Source organism: Lepidochelys kempii, chromosome 1, assembly GCF_965140285.1.
Source record: "Lepidochelys kempii isolate rLepKem1 chromosome 1, rLepKem1.hap1, whole genome shotgun sequence".
Lineage (NCBI taxonomy): Eukaryota > Metazoa > Chordata > Testudines > Cheloniidae > Lepidochelys > Lepidochelys kempii.
The window spans coordinates 260,328,609-260,344,895 of NC_136380.1; the positions used below are offsets into that span (position 1 = coordinate 260,328,609).

Consider the following 16,287-nt stretch of genomic DNA (forward strand, 5'->3'; position numbering starts at 1 on the left):
AATGGGAATAGCTTTAGTGTTAGCAAGGAAATTTATTTAGATTTAGGGAATGGCTAAAGAAATTGAAAGGCAGTAAATTTAAATCTGATCTTGTTTAAATGACTTCAGTAGTGCATGATTTAAATAGCGCTTCCAGAATTAAAAGACACTTTTAAAAAATAATTTTTTTCTTCTTCCCTGTTGATGTTTAGAAGGGTATTTTGAATGGGACCTAAAGTAAAACCATTAAACATGTGCAAGCAAATCCTCCCCCTTCCTCTGTGTCTGTTTGCTGCCTTATTGGTTTCAGCTTTGTGACTGCTGTTACTGATAAACACCCTCTTGCAGGAGGTTTTGATGGCTATGACTTCAGCTCACAAACAATCCACCAATCTTGAATTGCGTCCCATGATAAGCATGTTAATTGGATGTTTCTGCTGAAATCATCAGCAGTGAAATAGTTAATAATGTTGACATTTATATTCTTATCTTTAAGTTTCAGGCTTAAAGATGATCTGTCAATGGGCGGGGGGGAGGGGAGGGGAAGGGGCTTCTGTCTTTATTTTTGCTTCTTTATGATGCATACAGAAGGCCTGAATGGTGTGAGGATTTTTGCTTGTTGTTTTTAATATTAAAAATTCAAGTCCTCTCTTTAGCGTGGAAGACCTTGTCTACTCCTTGCTTTAAGTCTTGCAAAGCTTTTCCATTGCTTCTAACATCAGTTTTTGTTCCACTAGTGCTAGTAGTGTTAGGAACTGTAGAATAAATGGACTGCTAACATTTTAGGCACTTTGATTAGATCTGCATCAAGTAGAGTTAGCTGACAGTGTGTGTAAAATGCTGGTAGTAGCTGATGGGGCCCATCTGATATGTTGTGGTATGAAAATAAATATGAACTGGAAAGGGACCTAGAGCTATGGAGGACTGAATTAGAAAAATGAAATGGCTTACAAATCAGACAACCAGTCAGAATGCATGTGGTGTTTCACTGAGAGGGACAAGGAGAAGCTAGTAAAACAAGATGGCATAGACTTAAAGTGTGTAAAGTGACAAAGATTGTGAGACCAAGAGAAAACTTTTAAATAAAAATACAATTTTAGCCTTTGATACTGAAGTGTTGAGTGATAATGAGAATGGGAGTGTGGATGCAGATGTTAGGTGCCGCATGCAGAGCTTTTGGTGTAAATGGAGGGAGTTGACAGGAATTCTGTGGTAAAAATATGCCAAGTAGACTACAGTAGTGGTTTTCAACTAGAGGTATACAGAGGTCTTCCAGAGGTACATCAACTCATCTAGATATTCGTCTAGTTTTACAAAAGCTACATAAAAAGCACTAGTGAATTCAGTACAGACTAAAATGTTGTAATGACAATGGCTTGTTTATACTGCTCTATATACTATACACTGAAATGTAAGTACAATATTTATATTCCAATTGATTTATTTTATAATTATATGGTAAAAAGAGCAATTTTTCAGCAATAGTGTTGCTGTGACACTTTTGTATTTTTATGTCTGATTTTTGTAAGCAAATGATTTTTAAGTGAGGTAAAACTTGGGGTACGCAAAACAAATCAGACTCCTGAAAGGGGTACAGTAGTGAGAGCCACTGGACTAAAGAACAAAGATCATGACTATGCCAGTCATGAAGTATGAGTCAGAATGCTGGCCAGTGAGGAAGAGAGAACAGCTTCTTTACATGTCTGAAATGGGAATGTTTAGGTGGATGCTGGGTAAGATGAGAACTGATAGGCTATTCAATGAAACTGTATTAGCCAGGGTGCAGATACAGTAACTCCTCACTTAAAGTCATCCTGGTTAATGTTGTTACGTTGTTGATCAATTAGAGAACATGCTCGTTTAAAGTTGTGCAATGCTCCCTTATAATGTCATTTGGCAGCCGCCTGCTTTGTCCACTGTTTGAAGGAAGAGCAGCCCGTTGGAGCTAGCTGGGGGGGCTTGGAACCAGCATGGACTGGTAGCCCCGCTATCAGCTCCCCGTTCCCCTAAGTTCCCTGTGTGGCAGCGGCCCAGCAGGCTGTCAGTTGCCAGGCAGTTCAGCTGTTCCTCCCCCTGCTGCTGTGAGCTGCTTCTGCCCTCTGCCTTGGAGCTGCTCCCCGGAGCCTCTTGCTTGCTGGGGAGGGAGAGAAGGGAGGGTCTAATATCAGTGTGTCCCCCTCCCCCCTGCTCCTGCACCTCGCTTACCCCATCGCCATAGAGCGGGGGACACATGACAGGGCTCAGGATGGGCAGTAGCTGTTGTCTCAGCTTCCTGATTTACTTAAAAAGGCAGTGTACTTAGAGTGGAGTCAGCATACTTAAAGGGGCAGTGCGCATCGCGTGCTCTCTCTCTCATACACATAGTGTGCCTCTCTGTATGCCATGCTGTCTTCCCTCCCTCCATTCGTGCTGCCTTTTAGAGTGTGAGGCTACACTTGAGGGCTCAGCCAATTGCTAGTTCATCATTTAAAGCAGTAAGGAATTCCCTGGGAAATATCCCACCCTCTGACTTCACCACCTCAACCAAGCTTCACAATCATCATCACAGTGTACCAGTATTAAATTATTTGTTTAAAACTTGTGTGTGTGTGTGTATATATGTATATGTATATATATAATCTTTTGTCTGGTGGAAAAAAATTTCCTTGGAACCTAACCCCCCCATTTACATTAATTCTTATGGGGAAATTGGATTCACTTAACATCGTTTTGCTTAAAGTCACATTTTTCAGGAACATAACTACAATGTTAAGTGAAGAGTTACTGTAGTCCCTGCCATAGAAAGGCTGACTGGCTATTGACTGAGATGGCTATGTCATGTGAGATGGTGAGACATAAGATGTGTTGGCCACAGAGTACAAGAGCTAATAGTCATGGGACAAAGACCATGAGGAAGACCTAGAGAAAGGTGGTTCGAGATGCTGAAGGAGGACATGAAGATTGGTGTCAGCTTGGCAGATACACTTGACAAGAATGTCTGAAGATGAAGAATAAGAGCAGTCCACCCTGATTGACAAGATAAAGTGAAGATGGAGAAGCTCACTGCCCATCTGCAGTGGGACTCCCAATGTCACTAACACTAGGAGAGCTGAGCCGGTATTATCAGCAGTGTGAAAAAGCCTTCGTATGACTGGAGAGCTAGTGACCGTATGACCTTACAAGAGCCAAGACAGTGAAAGTTGAAAGGGAGTGGGACTTCTGGTCAGCACTTTTCAGGACTTTTGATTTTGTTTACACTTCAGGGACTAATATTATAGCGAAAGGAAGTCTCTGTTAAGGACTTTCAATTAAGGTAATAGAGCTAATGCTATATATCCACTGACACTCTCACCACATCCTTTAGCTAATCCAAGGAAGATGAGCTGAAATTCTTGATATTTTTAAGGTTAAACAACAAGCAGGAAAAATCCTTTTTGGGTCGTCTTTGTGCATCAGAAAGTAGGAAAAGGGCACAAACCCAGATTTAAAAAAGCAAACAAAAAAGCAAGCTTTGCAGGTCACCTTTAACCCATTGAGAAGAATAAGGGCAGTTCACACTTCTTAGTTATTATTCTAGGCTATCTAAAAACTCAGGAAGATGACAATGCATTGGTTTACCCTCAGTTCATAATTCAGTCTTCACAATCATGAGGGTTAGGAACAGTATTTTATTTTTAATAAAAGGAAAGCTAATCATGGAGCAAATCTCGGCAGCCAAGGGGTATATTCCTTGGCAAATTGCTGTTGAATACACACAGACCTGTCTACAGATCAAATTACAAATTTTTCCACCTTAAATTGTTATAGGTCAAGAAGTAATCCTTGGTTCCCAGAAAATAGCTACAGAAATGGAATTTAAAAAGCACATTGCCTACTTCTTAATGTGGAGTCAAAAAAAAAGGGAATTATGCTCATGAAATAAGTGTAATATCTAATCTACTGAGCTGCTAGCATTGTACTTTCTTCAGAGTAACAGCCGTGTTAGTCTGTATTCGCAAAAAGAAAAGGAGTACTTGTGGCACCTTAGAGACTAACCAATTTATTTGAGCATAAGCTTTCGTGAGCTACAGCTCGCTTCATCGGATGCATACTGTGGAAACTGCAGAAGACATTATATACACAGAGACGATGAAACAGTACCTCCTCCCACTCCACTCTCCTGCTGGTAATAGCTTATCTAAAGTGATCACTCTCCTTACAATGTGTATGATAATCAAAGTGGGCCATTTCCAGCACAAATCCAGGTTTTCTCACCCCCCACCCCCATACACACACAAACTCACTCTCCTGCTGGTAATAGTTCGTCCAAAGTGACCACTTTCCCTACAATGTGCATGATAATCAAGGTGGGCCATTTCCAGCATAAATCCAAGTTTAACCAGGACGTCGGGGGGTGGAGGGGGTAGGAAAAAACAAGGGGAAATAGGCTACCTTGCATAATGACTTAGCCACTCCCAGTCTCTATTCAAGCCTAAATTAATAGTATCCAATTTGCAAATGAATTCCAATTCAGCAGTTTCTTGCTGGAGTCTGGATTTGAAGTTTTTTTGTTTTAAGATAGCGATCTTCATGTCTGTAATTGCGTGACCAGAGAGATTGAAGTGTTCTCTGACTGGTTTATGAATGTTATAATTCTTGACATCCGATTTGTGTCCATTTATTCTTTTACGTAGAGACTGTCCAGTTTGACCAATGTAAATGGCAGAGGGGCATTGCTGGCACATGATGGCATATATCACATTGGTGGATGTGCAGGTGAACGAGCCTCTGATAGTGTGGCTGATGTTATTAGGCCCTGTGATGGTGTCCCCTGAATAGATATGTGGGCACAGTTGGCAACCGGCTTTGTTGCAAGGATAGGTTCCTGGGTTAGTGGTTCTGTTGTGTGGTATGTGGTTTTTGGTGAGTATTTGCTTCAGGTTGGGGGGCTTGTCTGTAGGCAAGGACTGGCCTGTCTCCCAAGATTTGTGAGAGTGTTGGGTCATCCTTCAGGGTAGGTTGTAGATCCTTAATAATGCGTTGGAGGGGTTTTAGTTGGGGGCTGAAGGTGATGGCTAGTGGTGTTCTGTTATTTTCTTTGTTAGGCCTGTCCTGTAGTAGGTGACTTCTGGGAACTCTTCTGGCTCTATCAATCTGTTTGTACTTTCTGTTTAGCGAAGAGAGGTTAAAGTCCTCGCAGTGTTTTTCTGCATAATATGAATTGGCAGTACCATTTTCATTTTGGCAGTCGCTGATGTAAATAGCTCTGAGACACATGATCTGAGGGTCAGTGTCTTGTGTGTGGAATAATGACATAGTTTTTATGTTGTCTTTTTATTCCTGCTTGGTGCCCTGAGAGATCTTTCAGTATTATTAACAATATATGTCTGAAGCCCTATCTATCCTAGAAAATTAGTTTCTATATCGCTGTTGAAAATAGCTTTGTCCCATCTACATTAGCAGTTAGATCATTTTCAGTACCAGTTCAGAAAGCATGATTGAGGCTTGGTGGAAGTTCATATTGAACAAAATACACTGTAATTCAGTTTAAAAACCAAACCAAATATTTTTCTAGGCATTTTATACTATGTCAAATTTAAACTTGCCTGCAGAGTGTAGTAGTGGTGATCTATAGAAATCAGTAGAATATTGTTCTTCTCTCCTGGGTGCTGGGAAGGGTGGTAGATTTTACCATTCCTTCCTCTTTTGATTTGAAGGGTGGTTCTTCCTTTCCTCCTGGCAGAAGGTATGGTGGACTCTGGAAATCCTACTCCTCTGCTACTAGCTAACGAGCAGAGAGGGAGTTCACCATACTGGGAGGAGATGAGGGATTCTAACTCTTCTTCTGGCAACCAGCAGGAGTACCTTTCCCACTTCTTCCTTAGCTCTTCCTGTTCATCAGAAGTTCCATTTCTCTGTTCTGCCTTGTGAAAGCCAGGCAAAGCAAAGAAACACTTGCGTGACCAGGGGATTGATTCTACAGTAAATTCTGTATATTTGGAATCATGGCAACAGGTCCTGGACTATAGCTGACAAAACATCCGGTTTCTTATGTTCTCATTTTAAAATCCTAAATGAGTTTGTGACCTTTGGAATATCCTAATTAGGAAAATGAGATTTTTCTGTGACATATCTTTAGGCAGCCTGAAGCTTATTGAATATAGAGCAAGCTCACAGTTGCTTTGTTGGAACCATTCCGGCACATGAGTCAGGACTAAGATTCAAACTAAAGTCCCTGCTGTCAAGCATTTACGCGCTTAGCAGTAAGATATTTGAGCCATGATGGCCGCAAAGACCCCTTTTTTGTCTCCCAATGGACTGCTCCTAGCCAGAGATTGTTTGTATGAAAACCACATCCCAGAATGCTTTTAGTTAATGCCAGAAGCTGAGAAGAAAACATTTCAGTTTGACAGCTAGTTCCATGACAAGAATGGTTTATTGCTTCACCATGTTGCTCATTAACTATAAGCTCTAGCCAGCCAACAAAACTGAATTTAAAAAACCTGCAACCTGTTCAATCATACCTCTACAATAAACTTTGTCTTTTGTATAGTGCTTGAACTACTGCAATTGGAACAATTTCAATGAATTGCACAGAGCTGTTCAGGTTGCCTGTGTGGCTATTAGCTGCTTGTTTTAGAACACTTTTAATTAGAAAGAGATGGTTGCATATTTTCATACCAGTTGGGGAGTGAGTAAAGAGAACTGGTTACCCTGAACTCTGTATTATTTGAAACAGATTTTGACACTGTCCATCTTTTTGGTGATGACGTAATACCGTTTCTCCTTCACTTTAGGATAAATATCCATCATACAATCCAAGAGTCCATTCTCCCCAGAAAGGAATATCTCACATTAAGAGGATTTTAGCCTGTAGAGTTTCCTACTCTTTTTTTGTGTGTGTGCACATGTGATTTACTACCCCAGACCCTGCAGAAGAAACCATTTCTTCCTGCACAGAGAAGCTATGCTTTCAGGAGTTCCTGTTGCTGTTGCCCTGAAATCCTCTGTGAAAGATATTCTATAGTCCAGAGAGAAATACAGCCACATGTTGAATTAATCTGTGCTGTTTTCTTTGATGGCTTGTTGTTTCGGAGTGAAGGGGATGAAGGAGGATCTTAGAGGAACCCAGCTTTCCCTGTAATCATATTCTGCTCCTTCCAGTTCTGCAAGCTGGAACCTCACCAGGTCCCTGTAGTGAGATTTATGTGAGGTCACTAAAAGGGAGGCACTTGCTGGAAGTGTATTAATCTTTCCACATGTGAATGTAGAGTGCAAGGCCCTATATGAATAAAGTCTAGGGAAAAACTTAGCCAAGGGGTCGTGCTGTTGTACAAGTCACTCTGCTGCTTCATAGATTTCCTAATCAAGCCAGCTGAACTGCTGTCACTTTGTATACTAGAATCCCCAAGAGAGATTGTTTTCAGATTACATTATAGGTGACACATAATATTAGTCAGTTGGTACAAGACCTAATTTTATTTTGTTCAGTAATTATGGCCTACATTCTTTGTTCCTAGATGTATAATTGACAGCCATATTAAACCACAGATTATTTGCTTATGCCCAGTTTACCAAGTGATCTCTAGATCACTGTCTCAGTGACCTGTCCGTTTCTTGACCACTCCCCCAATTTTTGTGTCATCTGCAACTTTATCAGTGATGATTTTTTGGTTTTTTTTTCCAAGTCATTCATAAAAATGTTAAATAGCATAGGGCCAAGAACCAATCCCTTATAGGATCCCACTGGAAACACACCTACTTGATTGATTCCCCATTTAGAATTACATTTTAAGACCTATCAGCTGGCCAGTTTTTAATCCTTTTAATGTGTGCCATGTTAATTTTATATCGTTCTGATATTTTATTGAAAATGTTATATGGTAACAAGTCAAAGTACATTGCATCAACACTATTTCCTTTATCAATCAAACTTGCAATCTCATTATAAAAAAAGATATCAAGTTAGCTTGATAGGATCTATTTTCCATAAACCAATGTCAGTTTGCATTTATTACAATACTCTTTTGATTCTTGATTAATCAAGTCCTGTATTAGCTGTTGCATTATCTTGCCTGGGATTGATGTCAGGCTGACAGGCCTATAATTACTTGGATCATTCTGTCTACCCTTTTTAAAACTTGGCACAACTGAAGCTTTCTTCCAGTCCTCTGGAACTTTCCCAGTGCTCCAGGACTTATTGAAAGTCAACATTAACAGTCTAGTGAGCTTTTCAGTCAGCTCTTTTAAAACTCTTTGATGCAAGTATCTGGGTTTGCTAATTCAAAAATGTCTCACTTTAGTAGCTTCTGTTTAACATCCTTCAGAGATTCTAGTGGAATGGATACTACTGCTTACCTGGGTAAAATTCCTGCTTATGCAGGTGGATCTTTACAGCACCAGCTAGAACATTGTTGGCAGAAATGGATACTTAATCTGAAGGAATGCATCATAAGGGGGTGTGTGTTTTGTTTTTTATTCCTAGGTCATGGCTGTGGTCGAAACTAAGGCATTGTCTACACTGCCAAGTTTTTTCTGTGAAAGACAACTTCTCTTGACAGAACAGTGGAGGTGTACGCACTGCAGTGCCACTTTTGGCATTGAAACTCCTCAGTTTCATTGGCAAAATAAAGCCACCTCAACGAGACTCAGAGGGCTTTTTACGCAAAAGTTTAATCGACAAATTGCCACTGTAGACACCACACTTGGACTTTTCTTCTGTACCATGATTTCTGTGAAGTCCTTCTCAGCAGAATTGCTCTAGGTGGTGGTCTGTCTGATTAATCCAGTCTGCCTTCATTAGGTTTTAGTCTTTTAAACTACTTGGACAACACTATTGGTCACATTCAGGGCTGTCTTTAGAGACCTGTGGTAGCACTATTAAAACAGGAGGGAGCAAATGAATGTCCAGTCTTCCCTGATTTTCATTCAGTGAGAGAGAGTAGATTCACTGTACAGGTCCTCTCGTGCCGTGACTGGTAAAAAGCCAGTGGGGCATGTTGGGCAGATTATGATGGTGATTAATTCATGCATCCCTGAGGAGAGCGCTGCTAGCAACCCATAAGCATGCTGTAGTCTGGCCCTAGCGCAAAACACAATCACTTGATATTGATGACATAGCAATTTAGGGCTTATCTACAAGAACAATTAGTTTGTGGCAAGCTGGGGAGTGAATCTGCCATGCACTAGCCTGCTGCAGACTAACTGTCCATGTGGATCCTGCTGCAGGGTCCACATGGATGATTGTTTTGCAGCAGGCTCTTGCATGGTAGATTCATGCCCCAGCTTGCCACAAACTAATTTGTTCTTGTAGATAAGCCCTTGATATCCAGCCTCTAACCAATACCTTTCAGGGAAGGGCCACTGAAAAGGCGGTCTTATGCCATTCCTGTAGCATCTGATATCCTCCAACTTTGGATCCCAGTCAATCAGGTTTTTAAACCTAGGTCTGACCCTGAAATTGCATTATTCTTGCTGGTAGGTTGATAATACCATTGGACAGTGGATGGCAGTCAGACATGCATCCTGATGCTTTTAGGTTTATTAGTAGCCTTTAATGTTTATCACTGTGTGCTGCTGTCTTGATGATGTTGCTTTGAAGGGTCGCCACAAGTTAATTTCTGAGAAATCCCAGGGAGTTGTGCAGAGTGATGGCTTTGTTTTTTGAGCACTTTCAGTACAGTCACTCCAGAAGATTCCGTTTTCACTTGTTCAAAGTGTACGTGAAGTCCCTGGGGTAGATTGTGAGACATGATGGGCTACACCGTGGATGACTCTCTCATTTCTATGGATCCTTTTCATTATGTCCAGATGGAACCATTTCCCTGTTCTGTTAATGTTTGGTAGAAACAAGACACTGGATGAAAGTCAGTTGGCTTAGATTTAGTTCAGATACTATGATCGTAATGTTTATTGGCAAGGAGAAGCATTGTTAAAAAGTAGGAAATACTGTAACCTCTTTCTCAGTTGAGGGTATTTACTCACCTATTGCAGAAGTGTTTCACAGTGTTATACTAGACTCTGCTTTGGTCCTGGGTTCCCAGAGCGGAGCAGTAGTTCGAAACTCCTTTTATACTTGGCTAGCAAAAGTATTATAGTATCTCAGCATGGACTTTGTTAGTTATTGATGCCTCTGTCACCTCAGTGTTATAGAACTGGAATGTATTCTATGTGGGTTTACCCCTGAAGACTCCTCAGAAGCTGCAGGGAAGACTGGTGTGAGCATGTTACACTTATGCTTTGGTGTTTGCCCTGGCTGCTAGTTCATGTCTGGGTGAAAACTGGGGTGCCGTCCATACAGCACTTTATCAGTCTTGCAAAACTGTCATGAAAGTGTAGTTTCACAGGCACAGAATCCACTTGCACTTGCCATTTGCCTCAGTGATGGATAATAATGAAAAAAGGATATTTTACTCACTTTTAAAAAAAATTATTCACCCTAGGCCAGCGGTTCTCAAACTTCATTGCATTGCGACCCCCTTCTGACAACAAACATTACTACGTGACCCCAGAAAAGGGGACTGAAGCCTGAGCCCACCCAAATCCCACTGCCTCAGGTGTGGGGGCCAAAGCCTGAGCCCCACTGCCTCGGGTGGGGAAGGGGTCAAAACCAAAGCCCAGTGGCTTCAGCCCAAGCCAGGAGGCTTGTAACCTGAGCCCCGCCGCCCAGGGCTGAATCCCTTAGGCTTTGGCTTGGGCCCCGAACCCCAGCAAGTCTAACCCAGCCCTGGTGACCCCATTAAAATGGGGTTGCGACCCACTTTGGGGTCCTGACCCACAATTTGAGAACCATTACCCTAGGCAAATGGACAAGTACAAATGTGTGAGGCCTGCCCTAAATGGTCCCAGCAATTTCAGAGATCACGTCTTCCTTATGTCCTGTTATTACATCAGTTCTTCACACAACACAATTAGTTATGTCTCCCAAGGGTGGAGTTTGCAGGAACTGGTTGACTTCTGTGACAGATCCACACTGCTGGAATGTGTTGCTTGAAGTGGGTCTGAGCTTGCCCTCTGATGCAGGACAGTGTAAGATGCATCTTTTGTTCAGGTTTTCCATTAAAGTCTACTGGCTGGTGCTCCCAGTCAGTGTGTGTGTGTGTGTGAGAGAGAGATAAAAGATTAAATGCTGTGGGGGGAGAAGGGAAGAGGTTTTACAAAGTATGAGTTCTCCAGTTTTGGAAAAATGTTGATGGTTCTTGACCTAAAATATGTAAAGGGCACCGAGATGCTCTGGTGATGGATGTTATAAATGTGTGTAACAATAAATAATCTAGTATTATAGCATCAATATATTTTTAAGGCTGTCTGCTTGTAACGTGCATTTCCATTCATACTTCTATACTTCAACTCCTATTCTGTGAAAGTCGTACTTTTTTGTAGCATGCAGTTATTGGTTCAGAAGAGCAACTTGCTTGGGGCAGGGGAGCATATTGACACGGGAGCGCAGTGGGTACGAGATGTTTATTCCATTATTAAGCAAACAAAACTGAGAATAAGGCAAAAAGGTAGCTCTTACAACCTCGTTTACAGTCATGAGTTTTTACCTGTGCAATTGTTTTTCGTTATAAGTAGGGCCCTATCAAATTTACGGTCCATTTTAGTCTATTTCATGGTCCTAGGATTTTAAAAATTGTAAATTTCATGATTTTCAGCGATTGAATTCTGAAATTTCACGGTGTTGTAATTGTAGGGATCCTGACCCAAAAGGAAGTTGTGGGGGTGTCACAAGGTTATTGGGGGGGGGTTGCAGTACTGCTACCCTTACTTCTGCGCTGCTGCTGGCAGTGATGCTGCCTTCAGAGCTGGGCATCTGGAGAGCGGTGACTGCTGGCCAGGAGCCCAGCTCTGAGGGCAGAGCTGCCGCCAGCAGCAGCAGCGCAGCAGTAAAGATGGCATGGTATGGTATTCCCACCTGTACTTCTGTGCTGCTGCCTGCAAAGCTGGGCCCTAAGTCAGCAGCTGCCACTCTTTGGCCACCCAGCTCTGACGCAAGCAGCACAGAAGTAACGGTGGAATGGTATGGTTTTGTCACCCTTACTTCTGCTCTGCTGGTGGGGCGCTGCCTTCAGATCTGGGCACCTGGCCAACAGCTGCCACTCTCCAGGTGCCCAGCTCTGAAGGCAGTGCAGAAGTAAGGGTGGCAATACCACAACTCCCCCTAAAATAACCTTGTAACCTCCTTGCAACTCCCTCTTGGGTCAGGACCACCAATTTGAGAAACGCTGGTCTCCCCTGTGAAATCTGTATAGTCTAGGGTAAAAGCACACAAAAGACCAAGGGGGAGACCAGATTTCACAGTTCATGACGTGTTTTTCTTGGCTGTAAATTTGGTTGGGGCCTATTTAGAAAGTGGATAAACTTTAAAAAATCATTTTGGAAGCGAGGGGTTGCTTATCTTCAGAAGGAAGTTTGCCTTTCTCTTGTACATATTTTGATCTCGTGATTAATCACAGCTGATTATATATGATTTTTCTTTTCTCTTTTCAGGGTTTTGTTTTTGCACTGAATGTAGCCAGGACGGATCCTTGTGGGCTTTAGCAGCCCGAGGAAACTGTCAAAGGTAAAATCATCTAAACACCAATATACACTTGGAATTTTAAGGGGGAATAGAGCAGAATTAAACTATGCTAACCATTAACTAACTGGCATAGCAATGCTTGTTGCTGTCTTAGCATACTTCCCTTTCTCTTATTTCTTGTGGGTTTGGGTGTAAGATTTTGGTAAATGCCTGATGATTTTCATGCTTGTTGGATAAAGATATGTGTACTGTGGTGTTTTTTGGCAGAGTTCAGGGGCGATAAGAGTATCAACCTTTTAGAAACAGTGAAAACTTAGGGTATGTCTACACTACGAAATAAGGTCTATCTTATAGAAGTCCATTTTTAGAAATCTATTTTATACAGTCGATTGCATATGTACACACTAAGCGCATTACGTCGGCAGAGTGCATCCACAGTACCGTGGCTAGCGTCGACTTTCAGAGCATTGCACTGTGGGTTACTATCCCACAGTTCCCGCAGTCTCCGCTACCCATTGGAATTTTGGGTTGAGCTCCCAATTCCGGATGGGGCAAAAACATTGTCGCGGGTGGTTTTGGGTACATGTCGTCAGTTACCCCTCCCTCCATGAAAGCAACGGCAGACAATCGTTTCGTGCCTTTTTTCCGTGCAGATGCCATACTGCTGTCAGCAGACGGTGCATTAGGAGTGCTAACCGTCGTCGTCATCCACCACTTCCACTGCAACTCTGTTCTCCTGCTCTTGTCTTAATAGCGAATTTCCCCATGTTGTCTGTCATGTGCTCCTGGGTACTTGTGTTCTTCCTCGGGAAATGTGCGCAGTGCTAACCGTCGTCCTCCACCGCTTCTGCTGCAACTCTTCTCTCCTGGTGCCATGAATCCATCTTGCAGGTCCTCTCGTCGTTCTGTATAATATCTATTCTCATGGCATCCATCGTCATCCACCGCTTCTGCTGCAACTCTGCTCTCCTGCAGATGCCATACCACGGCAAGCATGGAGCCCTCTCAGCTCACCGCTGCTGTTGTGAGCATTGCAAACACCTCACGCATTATCCTGCAGTATGTGCAGAACCTGCAAAATCAGGCAAGGAGGCAATGACAGCGTGATCACGATAGTGATGAGGACATGGACACAGACTTCTCTCAAAACACGTGCCCTGGCAATTTGGACACCATGGTGGTAATGGGGCAGGTTCATGCCGTGGAACGCCAATTCTGAGCCCAGGAAACAAGCACAGACTGGTGGGACCGCATAGTGTTGCAGGTCTGGGATGATTCCCAGTGGCTGTGAAACTTTCGCATGCGTAAGAGCACTTTCATGAAACTTTGTGACTTCTTTCCCCTGCCCTGAGGCGCAAGAATACCAAGATGAGAGCAGCCTTCCCAGTTGAGAAGTGAGTGGTGATAGCTCTCTGGAAGCTTGCAACACCAGACAGCTACCGGTCAGTCGGGAATCAATTTGGATTGGGCAAATCTGCTGTGGGGGCTGCTGTGATCCAAGTAGCCAGTGGAATCACTGAGCTGCTGCTATCAAGGGTGGTGACTCTGGGAAATGTGCAGGTGATAAGTGGATGGCTTTGCTGCAATGGGATTCGCTAATTGTGGTGGGGCGATAGACGGAACGCATATCCCTTTCTTGGGACTGGACCACTTGGCAGCCAGTACATAAACCGCAACGGATACTTTTCAATAGTGCTGCAAGCACTGGTGGATCACAAGGGATATTTCGCCACCATCAATATGGGATGGCCGGGAAAGGTGCATGATGCTCGCATCTTCAGGAACTCTGGTCTGTTTGAACAGCTGCAGGAAGGAACTTACTACCCAGACCAGAAAATTACCGTTGGGGATGTTGAAATGCCTACAGTTATCCTTGGTGACCCAGCCTACCCCTTAATGCCATGGCTCATGAAGCCATACACAGGCACCCTGGACAGTAGTAAGGAGCAGTACAGCTATAGGCTGAGCAAGTGCAAAATGATGATAGAATGTGCATTTGGACGTTTAAAAGCTTGCTGGCGCAGTTTACTGACTAGGTGAGACCTCAGCAAAACCAGTATTCCCATTGTTATAGCTGCTTGCTATGTGCTCCACATATCTGAGAGTGTAAGGGGGAGATGTTTATGGCGGGGTGGGAGGTTGAGACAAATCGCCTGGCGGCGGATTATGCGCAACCAGACACCAGGTTAATTAGAGCACAGCTGGGCGCCCTGCGCATAAGAGAAGCTTTGAAAACCAGTTTCATGACTGGCCAGGCTACAGTGTGACAGTTCTTTTTGTTTCTTCTTGATGAAAACCTGCCCCCTTGGTTGACTCTACTTCCCTGTAAGCCAACTGACCTCCCCGCTTTGATCACTGCTTTCAGAGGCAATAAAGTCATTATTGTTTCAAAATCATGCATTCTTTATTAATTCATTACACAAATAGGGGGAAAACTCGCAAGGTAGCCCGGGTTGGGTGGGTGAGGAGGGAAGCACCGGTTGGAGTCGTGGATGAAGGGAGGAGGGAAGGACAAGGCTACACTACAGTTCAAAACTTATTGAATGCCGGCCTTCTGTTGCTTGGGCAATCCTCTGGGGTGGAGTGGTTGAGTGAGGAGGATATGGAACTTGGGGAGGAGGGCAGGCGGTTATACAGGGGCTGCAGTGGTGGTCTGTGCTCCTGCTGTCTTTCCTGCAGCACCACCACCAGATGCCTGAGCATGTCAGTTTGCTCCCCCATTAGACTTAGCATTGCGCTCCTCCCTCTTCTCATCACGTTCATTTAATGTTTTCCTGGTCTCTGCCATTGTTTGCCTCTGCGCATTCTGCTGAGCTTTCAGTGCGGGAGGACTGCATGAGCTCTGAGAACATTTCATCGTGAGTGTGTTTTTTTTCGCCTTCTAATCTGCGCTAGCCTCTGGGACGGAGATGATGGGGGAGCGTTGAAATATTTGCAGCTGCGGGAGGGAGAAAAAGGGAGAGTAGTATTTAAAAAGATACATTTTAGAGAACAAAGGGAAGACTATTTCACACTGAATCAGGCGATTCACATTACATAGCACATGTGCTTTTGGTACAAGGTTGCATTTTGCCTCTTATATTGAGAGCCTGCTGATTTGGTGTGAGACATCACATGTGCTCGGCTGGGCAACAGAATTCGGCTTGCAGGCAGCCATGGTAAGGCAAAGGGTTTCGGCTTCTTCAACCTTCATAACATGTGGGAACGGTTTCAAACAGCAGCATCCTCCTTTCCCATACCAAGCAAAGCCCGTTGGATTGGCCATTTAAAAGGAGGGGCTGCGGCTTTAGGGTGAATGTGCAGCACAACCCAACACCCCCCCCTTCCCAATTCTCTTGGATGATCGCTTCACCTCTCACCCCGCTGCATGGCTAGTGTTAGGGAAGATCTCTGAACAGCTCAGCATGAATGGGCCTCCCCTCCCATGTGGCTAACAGTGGGGATGATTTCTTTTCAGCCAAAGGCAAACAGCTCAGCAGGAACGGGCACCACTGAATGTTCCCTTAAACAAATTTCCCGCATTTGAACCAATGAATGATATCACTCTCCTGAGGCTAACACAAAGAGATAAAGAATGGATGTTGTTTGAATGCCACCAAAGCCCAGGCCCATTCGCTGCAATGCTTTGTTCTACAATGATTCCAGACTACTTGCTACTGGCTTGGTGTAGTAAAAGTGTCCTACCATGAAGGACGGAATAAGGCTGACCTCCCCAGAAACCTTCTGCAAAGGTTTTTAGAATACCTCCAGGAGAGCTTCATGGTGATGTCTCTGGAGGATTTCCGCTCCATCCCCAGACACGTTAACAGACTTTTCCAGTAGCTATACTG

General features: G+C 43.5%; 1 protein-coding gene across 3 annotated transcripts in view; it reads left to right on the forward strand.

Annotated features, from left to right (window-relative positions):
• The window catches only part of TNRC6B (trinucleotide repeat containing adaptor 6B), a 212,332-nt gene that overhangs the window by 16,956 nt on the left and 179,089 nt on the right, over positions 1-16,287 (forward strand). For 2 of the 3 annotated variants that reach the window (XM_073326935.2, XM_073326995.2), the window contains exon 2: positions 12,427-12,499. The exons of the other annotated variant lie outside the window; for it this stretch is intronic. The gene's annotated coding sequence lies outside the window, so the exon portion shown is untranslated. The remainder of the gene's footprint in view (positions 1-12,426; positions 12,500-16,287) is intronic. 3 annotated transcript variants of the gene reach the window in all.